Here is a 19,378-nt window from a genome sequence, read left to right on the forward strand (position 1 = left end):
GTATAGTGAGATCGCAATTGCTTCCGTAGAAATGGGCCACTCTATAGTGCGCGTTTCAAGGCCAGTTGGCCTTGAAACGCGCTAAATATAGGAGCTTTGTTTAAAGCGCACCCTTCGGCCACACGCTAAAGCACCTCGAGCTCTGCGTACCGCCAGCTTAAATGATGTATATGAATAGCTCGCGGTTAGTATTCTGAGCAACCGGTGGCGCGGGGCGGAACGAGGGGTCGCAGGTTCGAATACCGGTGGCGCGCTTCAGAAATATTTTCTTCTGATTTATTTTTCTTCGTGGCTTTTATTTATACCTGCGTACATATACATATCCGGGGCATGACGCCGACGGCAAAAACCCGCCGAGAGTGTCCATATAATAGCTATCGCAATAAAAGAGATGACCGGGAAGGCGGCATATAATACGCACAGAGTGAGTACCTGGTGTGTTTTATTTATCCCAGTATGTACAGAGGAACTGATGAATAGCATAATGAATAAGTAAGCATGTGGTCAAACTGAACGCGCGGTAATACCGCTACAAGCCACCGAAAAAAAAAATTCACCGACGATTACGATACTGCTTAATGCGAATTCTGAGCGCAGCTTCGTGTTGGGGCAAGGCCAACTGTGTCTGAAGTTTTGGCTTTCCGCAAGGTATCGACTACGCCATAAATCAAATTTTTTTGTGAAGTAGGACAGTGTCCACTACGCAATTCTTTCTGTGGGTAAGCGAGCCACCCGCTACACATCTTCAAGGCATTATGTGCACTTTGTTGATGCTGCATGTGGCTGATGACGATGAAGAACTATGACTGAGCACTTTGCAATGGGCGGGAAGCATTAAACCCCACAGTCGTTGCGCAATTACCATTGTGTGATGACTGGTTGTTATTTTACTCTTCCGCCACGCTATACCATAGGTTAACGCGATTCCTTGCCCGACATGATGCCTGTATAGGGTCTTTTTTCAAAAGTTTCAAGCACCAGCGTGGCTCTGTGGAAGAATACTTGACTGCCACGCAGAGGGCCTGTGTTCAAATCCCATTCGATCCTGGGTGTTTTTTTCTCATTCCATTTTTTTTTTATGTCTATCGGTTACGCCACCGACGGCGACGCCGCTCAACGCAAGAACGGGCGCCTAAGAGCTGCGCTCTAAAAAAGAACAAAAAAAAACTGCACCTACAGCCTCATTTTCTCTTTCCAGATCTTTATTACTGCTGTTGTTGTAAGGTCAAGAACCAGATAATGAATTGCCCGTAGAATGAGTACGTTGCTGCACACCTACGTAACTAGTAGGGATATATGCCATTTCAACGAGCCCGGTGAAGCCGACATGCCAGGCCAAATGGGTGCAGACTTTCAAGCCGCTCATGGTTGAAATTGCTCAGTTTCACCACGACTACGACTACCATGGGTAGCTATTTGGTTCTTCTGAAAGCCTTAACGATTATGACTGTTTCGCGTATTCTACATACGGTAAATTTTGTTGGTTTTGGAAGGTTTCGCAAGTTCCCACTTTACCGTCCCGTTCCCACTTTACCTAAAGTTTCCAGTTAGTGCATGTTCCGATGAGTATCTGGACTAAATTAGGTTTGTAGATGTTCGTGTTTTCAGCCCAAATGCGTTCGGCGAATTTTCAAGAGCTTGAGCCTTGAAGAATTGTCCTGGCTCCCCATTAAAAACACATTTACTTGGCTTACGAGAGATGAACACTCCAAGCCGAAAAGCACTATGATGGTCTATGGCATTAGCCCTTCTAACTCTTCTAGATCACCTTTGGAGGACTCAATGGGTTGCCACAGATCTTGGACCAATTTTAAACCAACTGCGGCAGCAATTGCAGGGGTTTAACTTTTACTCATTTGCAGTTACTCCAGTGGGTTGGTAGAATGTTCCAGACGGACTAACAGACACCGAACAGACTGGCACAGAACATATATGTGCGTTATTCCGGACTAACAGCCGGTCCTTCTGTGGTATATTTTGTGGCGATCGTATAATTTATCAAACAGCAAACTTTCATAACTGAAACATTATAAAACTGAAATATTCTATGGACACTTTGCAGGTGCTTTTTTCTCTGTGTCTCATAGCGCTGCATACATGGAGAAAGACTCGCGAATCGCGCGTTCGATGTTTTATAATATCATCTCTTATTCACATTTCATATTGGATCAACTAGAGGCATCCCAGAGGCGAATTACGAAACGACGAGATTACCCAGAGCAGAAGGCACGTACGTACTGTGACCCCAGAGACGAATTTTTCGGCGCAAAATCATTGCGTCACCACTCGTTATACCACCGAAACGTCCGTATACCTCCATGCAGAGGCCGTGGGGTGCGAACAAAAGAGAATTACACCCTGGTGAATAGATTGCGAAAATAAGCACCCTTTCTGTATCCTTTTTTTTTCCTCAGTGTGTATGTACTCATTAGCGGAACGCCATTAGTGCACCATCTTAACATATTCGTAGTGTTACAACGGTGCGACGAACGATACATACGCCTTACAGGATTTTCGGGCTCTCTGCCACTTAAAATATACAGCAAGTATGCACTCATTTCCCTGCGATATGCGCGAAGTCATTGTTTGAGCACGGTATACAGTCGGAGGCTACGAATGTCATCTTGTTGCTTCACGTTTATGGCATTACGGTGGTGAAGAGGGATAGGCGTTTTTTTTCTCCTCTAATCTGCCTTTTCATTTTTACGACTGCCTTCGTTTAGATTCTTGCGGCTCGGTGTTACTTAACAGATCAGCTATAAGGCGCCAGCCAATCACAGTGTATTAGCCAAACGCAGTTCTTCAGGGTTCCATGTGGTGCAACATTGGCGGCGGTGCAATATAATGCGTCGTCAGGGTTGCTCTAACTTATGCAGAGTCAATTAGACCAACCATTCGCAGGCGCGGGCGGCGCAGTTTTTAAGGCGAAAGCCTTGTATGCCTCATGAGAAGGGTTGCGCGGCCACAAGCCGGCGTGAAGTAAAACACACACACACACACACACACACACACACACACACACACACACACACACACACACACACACACACACACACACACACACACACACACACACACACACACACACACACACACACACACACACACACACACACACACACACACACACACACGCACACGCACACACACACACACACACACACACACACATGAATAACAAAAAAAAAAGAAACAGGCGCGCGCCCGGTGGTTCGATGTGCGCAAGCTGCGCGTTCACCTCGTCCTTGCTGTGCCCGCGTGAATGAAAAAAAAATACATAAAAAAAGCAGATTTCGTGGCCTCATCCTAATAGAGCGGCTATGTAGAGGTACCACCACACTATGCAGGCTCCGTGTTCTCTTAGATAACGCCGATCGAGCGGCTTAGGGGTAACGCTTTCGTTTGCCGATGTTTACTCTTGCAGGTCGAATCCAGGCAAGGATCTTTGCCCTGGCGCCTGTTTCGTTCTCATACACAGGAAAGCGCTGAACTGGGCTTTGAGTGAGGCCAGTTGGTTCTTGTAGGAGTTTTGAACATGCGCTGTTTGAAACAATCTGAAATTTTGAATATGCGCTGTTTGCTTCAAAAGTGATTTTTTTTCTAGATGACATCACTCAGGTTGTTAAAATTGACGTCTATGAATATCTGTCACATTTTCATTTAGTGAATAGTAATAGCACGGTTTCGTATTCAATAAGTCTGGTCATTTTCACATATTCTTTGCTTTCTCTCTTTGAAAAAAAAAAAGATGTTATAATGCACTATTGTTATAAACTGAGTCTTGCAGACAGGTCTCGAAGTATGAATGCTCTTCGGACGATGTTTTATGTACTGTTATAAAAAATTGTGTAGGTGTGGCTGCTTCTTCGTTTATAATCTTTCAACGTGTGTATACATCACTGCTCCTTGTGCGCTTTATTGACTGGGACGGGTTGCGGCACTCCTCAGGCATTAAATTGCCTTTTTTGTCAACGCTGCCCTTTATCTTGCATGTGGGATCAATGTACAGTACACTGTACTCTGCAATTGATTGATGATTGAATAAAGCTCATAAACAGCCAAATTACAACTAAGAAGACACGGAGAAGCACAGAGGTTGCGCTTCGTCCCGTTAACCTCTGCCCGCCTCTGTGTCTTTTTTGTTGTAATCGATTCAAGCAGCGCATATTCAAAACTTTGAACTGGGCTTACTGGTGCACAACGAAGCGGAAGAAACAGCGCCACAACGGGACGTAGCAACAGTGCTGACTAACAGCCATTCTTTATTGCATTTTTACCCGCAGTATATATAGAGAGAAGAACAGCTGTGCAGAAAAAAAAAAGCAAGAAGAAAACATCATTCTAAAACGATCTACTGCTGACCGCAGGCTTTCGTACATTTGATAGGCAGCGTAGTTCACTGTGATGCAGAAATACAGATGGCGCTCGCATGAGTCACATTGTTGGTGTCTTCGAACGCTTTTCAACGCTGGCGAGCTCGTGGTATCATCCTATGATTGTGCATTTGTTAAGAAAATGTTGGCAGCCACATTTTTGCAGTATGAATTTTATTTCCTATATTTAGCACATGGAAATGCAATAACAAACCGTTGTTAGATAGCGCTGTTTTCTGTCGTCTTTTTTGTCCCGCTGTGTGTTGCGTTTGTCCTTATATATTCTATAAACATCTCGTATCGGTGTATAGGTCATCGGGATAACTTTGACCCACACTAGCAACTGGCAATCAGCCAAGCGATTGAAAGAACGATAAGAAGAGATGTCATTGCAAAAAAAAAAAGAAATAAAGGAAACGTATGGTGCGATTCCACAAAACACCGCTTATACGAAAGGGTGCAACTCCGACAAATTACACTTTCATAGAGGCGCATTAGTTCATTCGAACACTCCTCTTAGGAGTGTAAGGGGACGAGTTACAGGTGCAAGAAAATACTTTTAAATTTCCTTAATGCGCGCTACACGTGTGCGCTGCCCTCTTTTTGAGCACCATTTCGGTCTCATTAACGTTCGGTGCGCTTGTTTTCTTTTTTCTTTCTTTTTTTGTTGCTTTATTTTTATTTTTATTTTCATTTTTGCGGCGTGTGGTTTCTGGGACAGTGTGCCTCCCATACTGAAGAAACAAACGGGCAACGCCGCGCGCCAATGGAACGGATGTTGTGTGCAGCGAGGCGACTGCCTCATCCTGCAGAGACGAGAGCGTGCCAAGCGTCGCCGTTAAAACCATGATTGCGCAAACAAGCAGGTCGTTTGACTTTAGGAGCGAATTGTCCGCTACCACAGTTGCTTACCTTGCAAGCTGAAGTGGTTTCGCGCGCTGAACAACGCCCTGTGCAGAAAACGTGATTTTCTTATTGAAACAAAACGGAAGCGCATAAGCAGAGCGTTCAACCTTCTAGATTTCTACATTTTCATGCTAGTCCGGTGCACGAGAATAAATGAGACCTTCTTTCTAAACCGGAATCTTTTGCTGCCTCCAAGCAAACACTGGCGGGTTCCTTTGTCCAGCGAGATCTTATATAGAAGGGCCTGCATTTACCGCGTCGAATGGAATGATCTGATTATTGCATCCCTCATATTATTTCGGCACGTGTAGCTTTTGCTGCATACGCAAAGATTGCACGGGCGATAAAACTAGCTGCTCCCAGCAAAAATAATGTAAGACCTGTTATGGAATCATGACTCTGAATGCTGAACTCAAGCTATAGGTGTAAGTGAAGCATCTTCTGTGATCCTGGCGTAAACAGGATCACTTAGATTCGTAATAAAAAAAGCACGGCCGTCTTCTTAAAGGATTTTCTTGAAACAAACTACAGAAAAACTTGTGGCTCATTATGGCGGATTATTAGGAGTATCCCAATAAATTTTGCGCAGTCGAATTTCTAGAATCTCAGAATTAACAGTCAAAGATGGTGCCGCTGCGAAAGCCGCAAAATATTGCTTTCAAAAGCATTGCCACGAAAGGTTTTCTGTAATATCTCAGATTGTCGCAGACACAGGACATTTATTCCCGTTTACTGGACTTTCCAGTCATGGAGCCAACTTTAAATTTTCGTCGTCAGACAGAGTCATAAAGTAGTCATTTTGGCGCGAGGTAGCCACCAACGGAAATCCTGTTTCGAGCCGAGGGTCGAGTGACGCCATCTAGCTAGAGAGAGAGAAAGAGAGAGAGTGTGTGTGTTCTACAACGATATCAATGGCAATTGCAATGATGTAAACGCTATAAACGCACCGGGAAGATAGCAAGGCTCGTACATTTATATTCATATTGGAAATACACGCGCAGCGCTAACATCTGCGCTGCTCTTAAATAGCTGGCACCGCACTCTCGTGGCACCGCGACAGAACTAATACGAGTGCACACAAATCAAAAGGATGACGTGGATCAGTGATACTTCGGTCGTTCAGGCGTCTTTTACCGAGTAGTCCCGCCAGCGCGCGTGCGCGAATTCACCGCGCCTTTGCTTCCTCACACTCTGTCCCCTCGTTCGATTTCAATTTTCTCATTCCTCAATCCTCCCAGATTATCGGAGCCAAAGTTACGTTTCTTTTCTGGTTATTTACCCTGCCTACTGCGCTATCTCGTTTTCCTCCTCCCTGTTATTCACCAAAACAAAATTTACGAAATTAATTAAATTGCGGGGATGGCAAATCCCTTCTGCGGAATCCCGCATGGTGGAGGAAGGGATATGAAAAGGATAAACTGCCATCCGCCTTGGTGTAGCACAAAGCTACAAGAAAATCCGTACGGATATCCCAGAAGGAAAGGCGTCTTGGTTAATGAAATATTGCACCTATATTTAGTGATGGTGGCATAAAAGTCCACTCCAGGAGAACATGTAAATGCGACATGGAATGTTGTATGCATGCCAGGAAAATTCTGACTCAGAAAATGTAATACCAAACACCCATTTCGATGATCGCGGGAGGGGCATTCCGTTGGGCCTTTCCAGACGCCAACGAAACAAGACCGATGGCGCCCGGAAACAACGCTTCAGGAAAGACCGCAACCATGGAGTTACCTACACTAAAACCGTGCGTTTATGCATTTCTTAGAAAAATCTCAAAAGAGGTTCTGCGTGGCTCCTTTTTTTTGTTTTTTTTAGAGCGATAGCTCTACGCCTCCCGGTACAAACCCAGAAAACGCCTCCTTCCATGAATGTGACCTTCTCGCTCAGCCAATGTCAACGCCAGCGAAAGAGTGTCAGCGAAACACTAGTGCGGCGCGTTCGTGAAAACGAACAGCTGCTCAAGGTGAGTATTTCGTGCCGCAACGGCCACTGGCGCTGGCTGCATCCAAGTTCGCTGCGCGCTCTCGCCTAGAGCGCCAACGGCGCCGAGCAGCGTCTGTGTGTTGTGTTGAGGTAAACACGATGAGAATCCCTTGTCGCGGCGTGTAGTCGAAGCGTGCAGACTTCTCGTCGTCGTTGCCTAACCCAAGACGTGCAATGATGTTAAATACCTGCAAATCAATGGTCTCGTCCTTTACCACAGCAAGCAAGACCGAGCTATCGCTCGACAAACTTGGTTTAACCGCGTTCCGCCACGGCAAAATTTTAAATTTCGCTTCCACCGAGCAGCAGCCGCTATATGACCGCGAATCCCAACCGCGCCCTCGCGACTAGTTGCTGGTACTTAATTGTAAAAAAAAAATAAATAAAAAAAAAAGAATGGGGGTGGGGGCACTCTAAAATAATATTGTGGCCTTCTCTGTGATCAGAACGCTAAGCGATAGCGTTGAAGAGCTCGTTTCGCAGTAGTTCCGGTGTCGGCGACATTGGTTGAGAGCGAAAAATCAGCGCCGTCCCTGGGCGAAAAATCAAGACAAATGCAAATAAATAACAAAAAAAGCTTCAGTTCGAGTTGGAATCAAGCCAACGCCTCCTGCGTGGCAATCTGGGGTTCTGCCACAGAGCTACGCCAGTGCTTGAAATTGTTAAAAAAAAAACTGAAAAAAAAAAACCTATACGAGTGGAATGTAGTGCGAAAAGACGTGTTAACGCATATAATATTGCGCGGCAGAAGCGTAGAATCGCACCAGGCGTCAAAGCACGGGAACTGCGAAACGAGTGGATCGTTTAAAGGCCAACCAGTTACAAAGCGCACGGGCACAATTAATTATCATTATCAGCAACAGCATCAACAAAGTGTGCAGCTACGCGTGTTGCCTTACGGACGCGTAGTGGGTATTTCCCCAATTCGCAAAAGGAAGAATTATGGACACTTCGCAACTTATACTTGTAGGATAGTTTGAAACGGCCAACGTTACGCGCACGGACGTCCTTTTCCCTGCGACATGGCTGAAACTAGTGATTGAGAACGGGGCCCGTTTACTCTGTTGCGTTCTGCTCTTGAAGGCGAAGCTCAAGCGTCCTGCAAGTTTTTTATAGCTCGTTCAGGACTGACGTGTTTGCACACCTTGGTGCAAAGACGACAGCTTTCCTTACAGGTAACGGTGCCTGCGTAATGTACCACTGAACGAGTGCGGCATGCATTTGGCTTTACAGGCTTCTCTCAAGACATTTATCACGCGGACGCTTAAGGGCAGTAATGGTGCATACGCAGAGGAAAAACAGCAAAAAATAATAGCAGTAAACAGAAACATGCGGATGTTGACAAGAGGGCTTAATGAATGATAAGTTTATGTTTGCGCCTCTTTCAGGTTGCAACAAGCACAGTCGCTGCTACGAGTTTAATGTCAGCTTTCTTCCTTCTTTTTTTTGTTATTGTCGCATTCATATCAAGTTTAGCACACACAAAAGGGTCACCATTAAATGGGCGTCATTTATTTCCTTAAAGAGTTTTCAGCTTTGCCGGAACGTAATCTGAGCTTTAAAATGAGAGCTGGCGGAGGAGGGGGAAGGGGGCTTAGCGCGGGCATTTATGTTTGTGTTGCACTTACGGACATCATAGCCTTAATTACGCACAGCGAAGCAAATGAACGATAAAAAAAAAAAACGCGCGCAAACATACAGTCGTCCCTCAATATGGAAGCACGCTAACATCTGTGCGATGGAGGTTCACTTGAAAACTTATAATTGATCAAGATGGCGGAACCAGCAATCGCTGCAGTTGGGCATACAGTCGCGGGTACAGCGTTTAAGGAGTGAGGAAGATCAGAGAGCGGTAAGCGCGGACGCTGAGCATTGCCTCAACGCGTGATTAGCGAGCTCGCCATCTTTGCTGCCATAGTGTAGGGAAGCCGGCTTGCTGGCGGAATATTCCGTGCGCTGTAATGAAGCGCCAGGACGTTCAAGCGACCCTTGAGCGCTGTCGCGGCTTGATTGCTTTCGGCGCACGGTCGCTCTCCGCAAAAATCTTAAGAAAGAACGAACAAAAAAAAAAACCCGAAAGGAAACAGGAACTGAATCCAGCAAAAGAACCCCTCTTCTGTGTGTGGCTCGAAGGACGAACAATAAGAGGGAGCTGAGAGTGATTATTAGGCACCGCGACAAGAAAACGCTCAAAGTGAGACGGCAATAAAAAAAAAGCGAGCTTTATTGACCGCCTTTATTTTTCAAAAGGAAGCAGCACGATACGGAATATTGAAAGGAAAACAAACTTTCGCTCATTACGGTGAATCCGTAAGCTATTCGGAGGGAACACGGCAGATAAAAGTTACAGGCCACGGAAGAAGAAATAGCAGAGAAACGTTAAAAGACGGACGACCGACATTCAAGCACCCCGATTTCCTTGGCACGAGGAACAGCCTACATATCTGAAGTATCTACGTACGCACCAAGGAGACGCTTGGAAAATTCTTGAAGCTGAAGTTTTCGGTCAGACATACGGTCAGCGTTGCCGCGAACAGCAATGACGTACTGAACGTAAGCGGCTTAGGTGTCTGTGTTAGAGACATGCCGAAATGCTAGAGACATGCCGAGAGACGGCTCGACATGCCGAAACGCTGCTTCGCATCGCCTCATGGTCCCCTTTAGCGGGAGATGGTGTGATTTTTGGTAAAAACACCTACAAGGGGGGAGTGGCGAGGGTGAGTGGAGAGGGAATGTCGAGAGTGGAGGGGGGAGGGGAAGGGGGAGGGGAAAGGAGATATGAAGTGGAGAGGGGAAGAGAGGGGAGGAGTGGAGAGAAGGAAAGGGGAAAGGAGAGGTGTGGGTAGAGGGTGTGAGCATGCGCAGTAAGGGTGGTCACGCCGCACACCACCACCACCACCACCGGCTTGAACTCCGCTATATGATGCTTCGCATCTAAAATGAATAATTATAGGTGTTTTTAGATGCGAAGCATTTTATAGCGGAGTTCAAACCGGTGGTGGTAGTGTGCGGCGTGATCACCCTTACTGCGCATGCGCAAACCCTCTAGACACACCTCACCACTCTCCCTCTCCCCCTCTCCACTTCCCCTCTCCACTCCTCTGAAGCGCGGGCTAGGTATGCCGAAATTCTCTCCTGCGCAACGCCGCGCTGAGCGCCAGCGCATGCGCGTCCCCTCCCCCTCTCTCTCCTCTCTTACGCTTCCCCCCTCTCGCGCGCCTGTACACCGCGTTCCCCGCTCGCCCTGTGAGAATTAACGGCCAGGCTAGAGGGAAGACACGACGCGCGTTCCACGACGCGAGGTCGGTAGCATGCCCAACGAACGCCAACGGAACGCGATCGCGCAAGTGCTCCGGCTTCGCATCGCCTCATGATCCCCTTTAGCGGGAAATTGTGTAAGCTTTATCAAATAGTCAAGGTTTTCATCAAGTGCCCCCCCCCCCTCCCCGCGTAAAAAATCCCTGGCTACGGGCCTGGACAGCAAGCTGGCGACTAGAAGTGCAGCTGAAAAGGATGCGGGTGTTATGTTTGAAAGCGTCCCTAATGTAACGTGAGCTTCTTGCGCCTCGATCTGTGCCCGCGGTGTACCAGCGAAATGGACGAAAACATTGGCAAACATGAGGGTCACGTACCACTTGTAGCTAGCACTGACCCGTTCATTTGGGTTGAGCCAACGGTCAATGTCGACACCATCTTGGCGGTAAAACTCGTCAGGATCACGTTAACAAGACAGAATTATCTAGGCGGGAGCCATAGGAAGGTCAGGCGACGAAGACGTGCGCGCGCGCGCGCTCACGCACGCATGCGCAAACACACGTACACAAAAGAACGAACGAACCAACCAACAAGCAAAGAAACAAAAAAACACGCACACCCACCCCGTACTTATCTTCATTTTTTCTGTAGGTTTCATTATTTCTTCTAGTGAAAAATTATTAACACCAGCTTTTAGTTTAGTGCGTTCTTCTGTAGCCTCATTGACCCATTGGACCAACAGGTAATAAAGTACATTCAGACAGGTTGGTGCGCGCATACAAAATAAGAAGTAAGACGGACATGCAAGAGTGACAGGGGACGAACAAATCGAGCAGCTCTTCAAGGAAAGGCGCGTGCGCGCTTCGGCACAAACTGCCGCGAGAGCGCGTTGCGCAGAGGAACGCGTGTCGTTCGCTCCCGCGGCACGGCAAGCCACTTGCTTCACTCCCACTAATTGGTGACGGCACAAGTTCTGCGATCGAGCCTTCTCCAGCTAATTAGTGTCGCGGGCGCGTCTCAATCGGCTCAGCGGCCGGTTGCAGTTCCAATTTGCAGACTGAACCCCGGTCCGGGTTCCCGGTATACTATACCTGTGGCTGCGCCTCTCCGGTGCGCTGGCGAGTGCCTTTCATTGGCCGCGTTCGCTGCTTAAGCTGACGTCGATGACGCATCTTTGTTTATAGCGTGACGGGAAATGGGGATGCGAATGCACGAGTTTTGCCCTCGGGTAAAGTTATTAGCACCCCCTCTTTTCAAGTCGCTTACATAATTAGCTGGCCCCTGCTGTCGTTTCCATTCTCTTGTTGCCATTCCTGCGTTTGAAGGAAAGTCGGCAGAAGCTTGCAGGAAGCGGCGCCAATCAGAGCGCGGTAATTGGGCTGCCGTTTGATGTTCTGCTACCACCTTTTTTTTTATTTTTTAGCGTTTGGCGAGCTAGAAATTTTCTTGACGCACTAATTAGTGCGGCCCATGTTTTTGTCCTTTGTATCCTTCCTATCGCTATTTTTATGCAGCCCATATTTGACCGTAGATTCCGTTTACAACCTGTTTTCCTTTAATACGAAGTCCGCATGCGTAGGTGAACTCATGCCATTATCTGCAGATATTCTTTATTATTATTATTATTATTATTATTATTATTATTATTATTATTATTATTATTATTATTATTATTATTATTATTATTATTATTATTATTATTATTATTATTATAGCTGCGTTGTTAAGAGTAGGAGAATGAGCGTGTTTTGCTTTGTTTGTATGTATAGGCTTCTCATATGTCTCGTTGATGTATTTTTTCTAATATAAAATGTATCTATATTTGATAAGATAAGCCTGCGCTCCAGCTTATCGGTAAGGGTAGGGAGTCCTTTCCCAGGCGGTTGCACCTGCCTTTAGCCCTTCCTTGACCGACAGCGAATGTCTAGATAAACAATAAACAAAAAAAACAAAAAAAACGGAAACAACTAAAGCCTTCAAAGCATTCCAGGCATTGTTTTCTCTTATTTTAAAGCTGCGACGCAGACATAATTTACAGGCATTCGCGCTTCTTCTCACGGCTGTAAGGGCATAGAGACAGCTGAAAAAGCAGCTTAGCTTCCCTGAAAATTAAGGGCAGAGTTTACGAAGCTTTTTGTTTGTATGTGTTCTATGCTCAACTTTTGTATTACACTTATAAAATGTGTAACACAACCCAATTAACGAAAACCAGCAGATAATGAAGCCAAGGAAGACATAGGGGACGTTAATTGTACTGTCCTAAGTGTATTGTAGTAATTGTGATATAGATGTGAAGAAAGTAAAGTGGACGAAAACAGAACTTGCCGCCGGCAGGGACCGAACCTGCAACCTTCGGATCTCGCGCCCGATGCTCTTACCAGTTGGGCTACGGCGGCGCATAATCCGAAGGTAATCCGAAGAGCATCGGGCGCGTAATCCGAAGGTTGCAGGTTTCGGTCCCTGTCGGCGGCAAGTTCTGTTTTCGTCAACTTTACTTTCTTCACATCTATATCACAATTACTACAATGCACTTAAAAAAGCACAATTAATGTCCCCTATGTCTTCCTTGGCTTCGTTATCTGCTGGTTCTCATTAAGGTTGTGTCAAACCGTATGACCAGAATTTGGAGACATGTGCTCGTAGCGCCATCTCTCGTCGGTGAGAGCGGTGGCCTGCCGTAACTGAATGGGAAATAGTAAAAAAAAATCATATCTGGCGAAAACAGATAGTTATCAAAAACGACTCCCGGTTCTATACAGCAGAGGCTTATTTGAACATTCTGTTAAAATTACAGTGTCGCACTACAAGCCATGTGGCTTCCCAGAGTGTTTAATATTTTACAAAGGGGTCCCATGTGTTTGTAATGGGCGGTTTTTAATTGTCCTGGGAAGCCACACGCTTTGTAGTGCGATACTGCAATTTTACCAAAATGTTCCAGTAGGTCTCTGCTGTATAGAACCCTAAGTCGTTTTTGATAACTAGCTTTATTCAAGAGATATGATTTCTTTCGCCTATTTCTCATTCAGTTATGGCAGGACGCCATTGCTGCCGCCTAGAGATGACGCCACGTGCAGATGTCCCCAAATCCTGGGAATGCGGCAAAGAAACGAGCCCTCAAAAATTCCCTTCCTTCATTATCACTTATAAAATGCGCAGCATCAAGAGTGGTGGTGGTGGTCATGTTGCCACAGGCTGGCTTATAGCCTGGCGGACCTGCTTGGCAATCTCTCCGACTGACTGACTCTTTTCATGCGCTATGTCTAACCATGTGTCACACAGACCGGTCTCTCGCAGAAAACGTAAAATAATACCAGGCACCTCCTTGAGAATCATCCCCGCTCCTTCCGTAAAGACAATCTCTTCACTGCAATTGTGGGGAAACCCTCTTTTCTGCGCGTTGGGGGGGGGGGGGGGGGTCCACGAATCTCTCCGTTTCAGGGCAAAACCATTTGCAGGACCACATGTAGTGGTCTATATCCCCAACTTCGTTGCAATCATCGCACGATGAGAAAGGAGCGCCCCTTGCCCCTTACTTTGAACAGCCATCCATGCAGGAGTGCAAGCCGATCCTGTTCTTATTCTATGGATCAGGGTTGACTCGGCGCGACTCAGTCCTCTTGTGGCACAGGGCTGATAAGGTGAACTTCATAAAGCGCAAAAATGGCTTCGAATTGTCTCTTTTGGTGGTTGCTGCATCACAGGCGCACTTACTGTCGGTTGCCTTGAAAGTGCTTCGTTATCTAGGGCATCTGCTCTTTCGTTGCCGCTGACACCAACATGCGAAGTTACGCACTGGAATTTTATCTCGATTCCTCTTGTTGCCAGCTTCTTTCAGTGACGCTAATGACTGGCGGCAAAACTTGTTCAGAGGAATCCCGCGAGAGAGTTGTCGCCTCGAACTCTTTCTGGTAAAAAAATTCTACCATAAAGGCTCGTTCACACCTGCGACTAGCAAACGGTCGCGCGATCAAGTTAGTCGCAAAGCGACCGGTCTCAAATACCCGCCTTGGTCGCAAAGTACTGCTTTGGCTCAGTCGCTCGCTGCTCGATTTTTCAGTCGCGCGACTGCAGTCGCAGACCTTTGAACCCATCGCATGCGCAGTAACAGGACGTCGGCTTATTTTACGGGGCAATGGCAATGCGAGCCGAAATCGAGCAGACGTGAATTCTGTGCTGCGACGGGTATAAGTCGCACGGAGGTGTGAACACCGGTCGCCTTAAGCCGCTTTTTGGTCGCCAGTAGCAAATGGTCGCGCGACCGGTGTTAGTCGCAGGTGTGAAGGACCCTTTAAGCAGCTTTTTACGGCGTAAGCTGTTATGAGCTCAAAAAAAGAGCCGATTTTGGTGGCGATGTTGTCCGCCGCCGCCGCCGCCGGTGTCCGTCGCATCTATCGCGCACAATAATAATAAAAAAGATCAACCAGTTCGACGCCGTGAACACCATCGGACAGCCAAGCTGTAAGCGAGCGAGTGTACGTGATTGGCTAGCGAGATCACTAACACTTCGCTACCATGTTCATTATTTGGTTAACTATTTATGCGGGAACATTATTTCATGCTATACATAAAGCTGTAGGGACGCGTTCGAGAACAGTTCGACACAACTATAAGGCATGAGACTGCACAATTATGCTATTGTGCGTCAGAACGGCTAAACTCTGGGAAAACATTTTGACGCGGCGCATGCATGTTCTGCACAGCATTTTCTTCACTTCATACACAGTGCATCCGAGAAAGCCTTTCGCCCACGAAATAAGCCGAAACTTGTACCGCAGCGCAGCTAAGAAGGACTGATATCACATGTCTCCAAGTATTCATTAGGGGCGGGTTTGAGCTACCGTAAGTCGGAAAGCTCGCCGGCTTGGAGGGTGCCGCTGAATAGCGTTTTTAAGCTCACCTTTCCCGTACAGGGACAGCGGCCTGTAGTATCGAGACGGTCAGTCTCCCAGCTCCCTGCAGGTCACCGTCATGCCAAATTTTCTCCGTCACTATCTCTTCTCTGTTGCATCACCACCTGCTGCTACTTGTGTCGCCCATACGTATAGGCAGTCAGCGCTGCGTCGCTCACGCTACACAGTACTAGAGGGAAATCTCGCGCTAGGTCTAGGCTTTATGGGAGCTGCAACGCATAGCGTTTCAGCCAGCATGGGAATGATGGGCAGTAAATGGATTCGCCTAAGCTTCGTTCCTTAAGCTCCATGTGGCTTTACGAATTTAAAAACTGGTAATTATTATGGTTCCAATAAAACATACTGTAATAATTACGTCGTGCACAGAGACCCTTTGCATGGACATGCTTAAAGAATACGATCACTCAGAAATTTGGAATAATGTTGCTACAGTTTCAATGTCACCTTTTCTGTTGAACTCTAGATTTATCAGCAATTTCTGGAGTCGAATTAGAAAATTCGAATACTTTTTTAGGAGTGATCCGCCTATATTCGTGAACGGTCGAACATTAATATTGTTTTTAAGCTCGTAAGTAAGTGAATGCGTATACCAGTAACGAGTCTGTGCTCATTTGGTTCTTCGTATGTAGTCAGATATTCCACTAAGCAGTCTTAAGTGCGGAGCACATAAGGGGCCTGGGCTGTCGTATGTTCTCGTCGTCGTGCCATGTCGCTTGGCCTCACGTAAGCAACCATGTATAGCAGGGGTCTCAAACACGCGGCCCGCAGACCTTTCGCTAGCGGCCCGCCATGGCCCGGCGCTACTTCGACAGGCTGCTAGCATCATTGCGATGTTCGGAAGTACGTACTTGTGCGAACAACTGTTCCCCTTGCTGAAGGTGAACAAGTCCGGTCGAGGATGAACAGTTGCGATCGACAATGAGGCTTGCCTCCGCACGAGAAGTTAATGTGGGCATTTCTTCTCTTGTCGCAGCTAAGCGTCGTCAGGCATCAACTCAGCGTGTTTAGACCTTAAGCCGTTATATTGTGCTTCGCAAGGAATAAAGCTTTATGACTTTGCTAAACGGCACCCACATTATATTCTTGCCTATTGCGATTAATAACCGTTTATTCGGATGAAATACACAGACGTGACTGGTCTCAAGCATTTTTTTTTTTCGTGAGGCACCCCATGCTGTCAGCATGTGCTGAAACAACCGTGGAAGAAAAACTACATCAAAATCTGCGTCTCGATCTTTTAGTTGTTCTGGAGATCGGCATCTATGTTGCTCATATTCTGGCGTGAAATCCCCTTCAGAAATGACCAGTATATAGAAAATGCCTCATTTAAAATGGCAGCTTACGCTAACATCTCATTCAAGCCTCCCCTCCCCCACTCCCCCGCCGTTCCAACCTTCTTTCCCGTACCGGCCCTTGCGGGACTGAGTTTCATTACTGCAGCCTGCTAGCTGAGGTGCGTTTGAGACCCCTGATTATAGCATAGTCATCTATGGCATATCTATGTATACCAAGGAGTTACACGAACCGAATTATACACGAATGTATACCAAGGAGCACACGAACGCCGCCCGTTGGCGGCGTTCGTGTGCTTAAAAAATGTCTGTTCAGACCACCTGGGGACCTTTTACGTGCACTGGCATCACGCAGTGCACCGGCCTCTAGCATTTCGCCTGAATCGAAATGCGACCGCTGCGGCCCGGATCCAAACCCACGTCTTTCGGGTCAGCAGCCGAACACCTTAACCACTTGGACACCGCGGCGGCTTGGTAGTGAGAAGGGTGGATCCTGCGTACTTTGAACTAATTGCTCGTGTAAGAGCAAAATAGGCTCGGAAGTGCTCCTTCCCTGTGACACGATGTCGCATTATTCGCGTAATACTTATATTGTGATACCAATTATATGGACACCCCAGGCGTACTTATGCCATTGGCGTCGCCGTGATGTTCCGCATAAAGTCCAAGGGTGATAACATCGCCCCGCTCGTCCTATGTCCTAGTGCGCGTGACAGCCTGCAGCGGAGTGGAAACGCGCCGGCCGTCTTTCGTCGCGCGAAAGGCTCACGAGAAGTGCTGGAGGAAGGCAGCGTGGCTCCGGTAAGAATTGTGAGCGCCTGGGCGTGTTCACGGGCGCCCTTTCTTGACAGGGATCAGCAGACGGTTGATACCTTTTTTCATGCTGTCCTCTCATCATTTATTTTGCGTTGGAGAGACAGCACGAAGGCCGCTTCGATTGCTACAGCGGCCGCGTTTCCTTAGGACAGCGTTTTGCTGAGTTACGCCAGGTCGGATGCGAAAGATTTATAGCTGCTAGTCTTCGTGCAACATTCCAATTTGTTGCTATCGCAGTAAAGTGAAGCTTTGGGCTAGTTGGCTTTGCATCACGAAATAGAAAAAGCACGATTTTTAGAGGAGGACAAAACAAAACGACACGGACAAGCGCTGATTTTCAGCTGAACTTTTATTGCTGGCTTTCAACTGAACGTTTTCTTTTGTCCTCGTCTAAAAATCGTGCTGTTTCTATTTCAAGTTGCTATCGCATTCACTGCTTCGTCCTTGCGGCGAAACTAACATTTTTTTTCCTTCTCCCGAGTCTGTCTGTGTGAATAAATTGAGTAGACAGCCAGGAGAGCATATATGGCCATTGGGTGTGCGATGTGTACCACTCACATACGAGAAAGGAAGCGCTTGCCTGGGGGCGTGGCACGCTCCGGCGCGCGCACTTGTGTACGCGAAACTGATGGATGAAGAACTTGAACTTTGCGTCCTTATTAATTATTTTCTTTCTTTATTTATTTATTTATTTGTTTGTTTCTTTCTGTGCAAGTACAGAAAATGGAGCGAAGGCAAAAGGCTTAAAAGCCAGACAAAGGGCCTTTGCTTCAGATGCAGTGAGGCACGCAGGCCGTCATAAGCACTTTGCAGGAGACAAATAATAGGAATGAAAGAATAACATAAAAAAGTACATGCACAAAATAATGTAACGCATGCAGCAATAATAAAACATTATTCTAATATGCAAATATATACACAACAATCGTAGCGTTCAACATACCAATTAGAAATTAGTTGCGAGTGCTCATCGCAATTACATAAAACATACAAAAACGACAAATAATAAAAAATACAAACGGATGCTTGGGGGAAAATAACACAAATATACATTTAGGAATACAGTGAAACCTCGGTGATACGATCACAGCTCATACGAATTTGGGGGTGATACGAATTTTTCGTTGGTCCCGGCTAAGGCCCATTGGCTGCAATGTAATGAAGTACGGTTGTTGCGAACCGATTTTCACCCAGCGACGTTTGATACGAACGTACGCTACCGCCCAGGTAGGAAGAGGTGCTGTCCGCTCTGTCGCGGAAGACGTGCCAAGCACGTGCGAGCGCGGGAACGCAAGCGTGGGCATGCGCGCCGCACCGCCAAATCGTCAGAATCACGTTGTAAGAAAAACACTTTTCTTACGGTCAGAGTAAACCTTGAGAGACGCGTCACGGCCTCCGAGATTGTGTGCGCGAATCTTTGAGGCCCTTAGGTGCCTCCGTGTGCCTTCGCGTTTAGATTACAGAGGACATTAGGGCCATGCTTTTTTTTCCTAACGCGTCGACGCGGGCTCGTGTCGTTGTACTGTGTTTACACGTGCCTGCCTCGTGCATCAGATATCCTATGAAGTGTGGACGAGGACCGAAAGAAGGCGAGGACGGTCTTGGCGAAGGAGTCAGGCCTCACAACATCAACATGCGCGACCGTTGAGATCGCACTTGTGCGGGCACGGCCGTAAATCTCCCAAAAGACATCCCCAACACCTCCGCAATAACAAAATCATAACACAGGACCAGGGTTTTGTAATTTTGTGGCCTTGATCCATCGCGTCAAAGCGCTACTTTCGTTGCAGTGCTCCGCTGTCATGCAAAACAGCATACCAAAATTTGGAAGGGGCTA

General features: G+C 46.9%; 1 non-coding gene across 1 annotated transcript; it reads right to left on the bottom strand.

Annotated features, from left to right (window-relative positions):
• Window positions 1-12,845: 12,845 nt before the first annotated feature.
• Window positions 12,846-12,919, bottom strand: Trnas-cga (transfer RNA serine (anticodon CGA)). The gene has a single exon. It is a non-coding gene; the product is annotated as a tRNA-Ser (tRNA).
• Between the last annotated feature and the right edge of the window lie 6,459 nt (window positions 12,920-19,378).

The sequence above is a fragment of the Rhipicephalus sanguineus genome, chromosome 1 (assembly GCF_013339695.2).
Source record: "Rhipicephalus sanguineus isolate Rsan-2018 chromosome 1, BIME_Rsan_1.4, whole genome shotgun sequence".
NCBI lineage: Eukaryota > Metazoa > Arthropoda > Arachnida > Ixodida > Ixodidae > Rhipicephalus > Rhipicephalus sanguineus.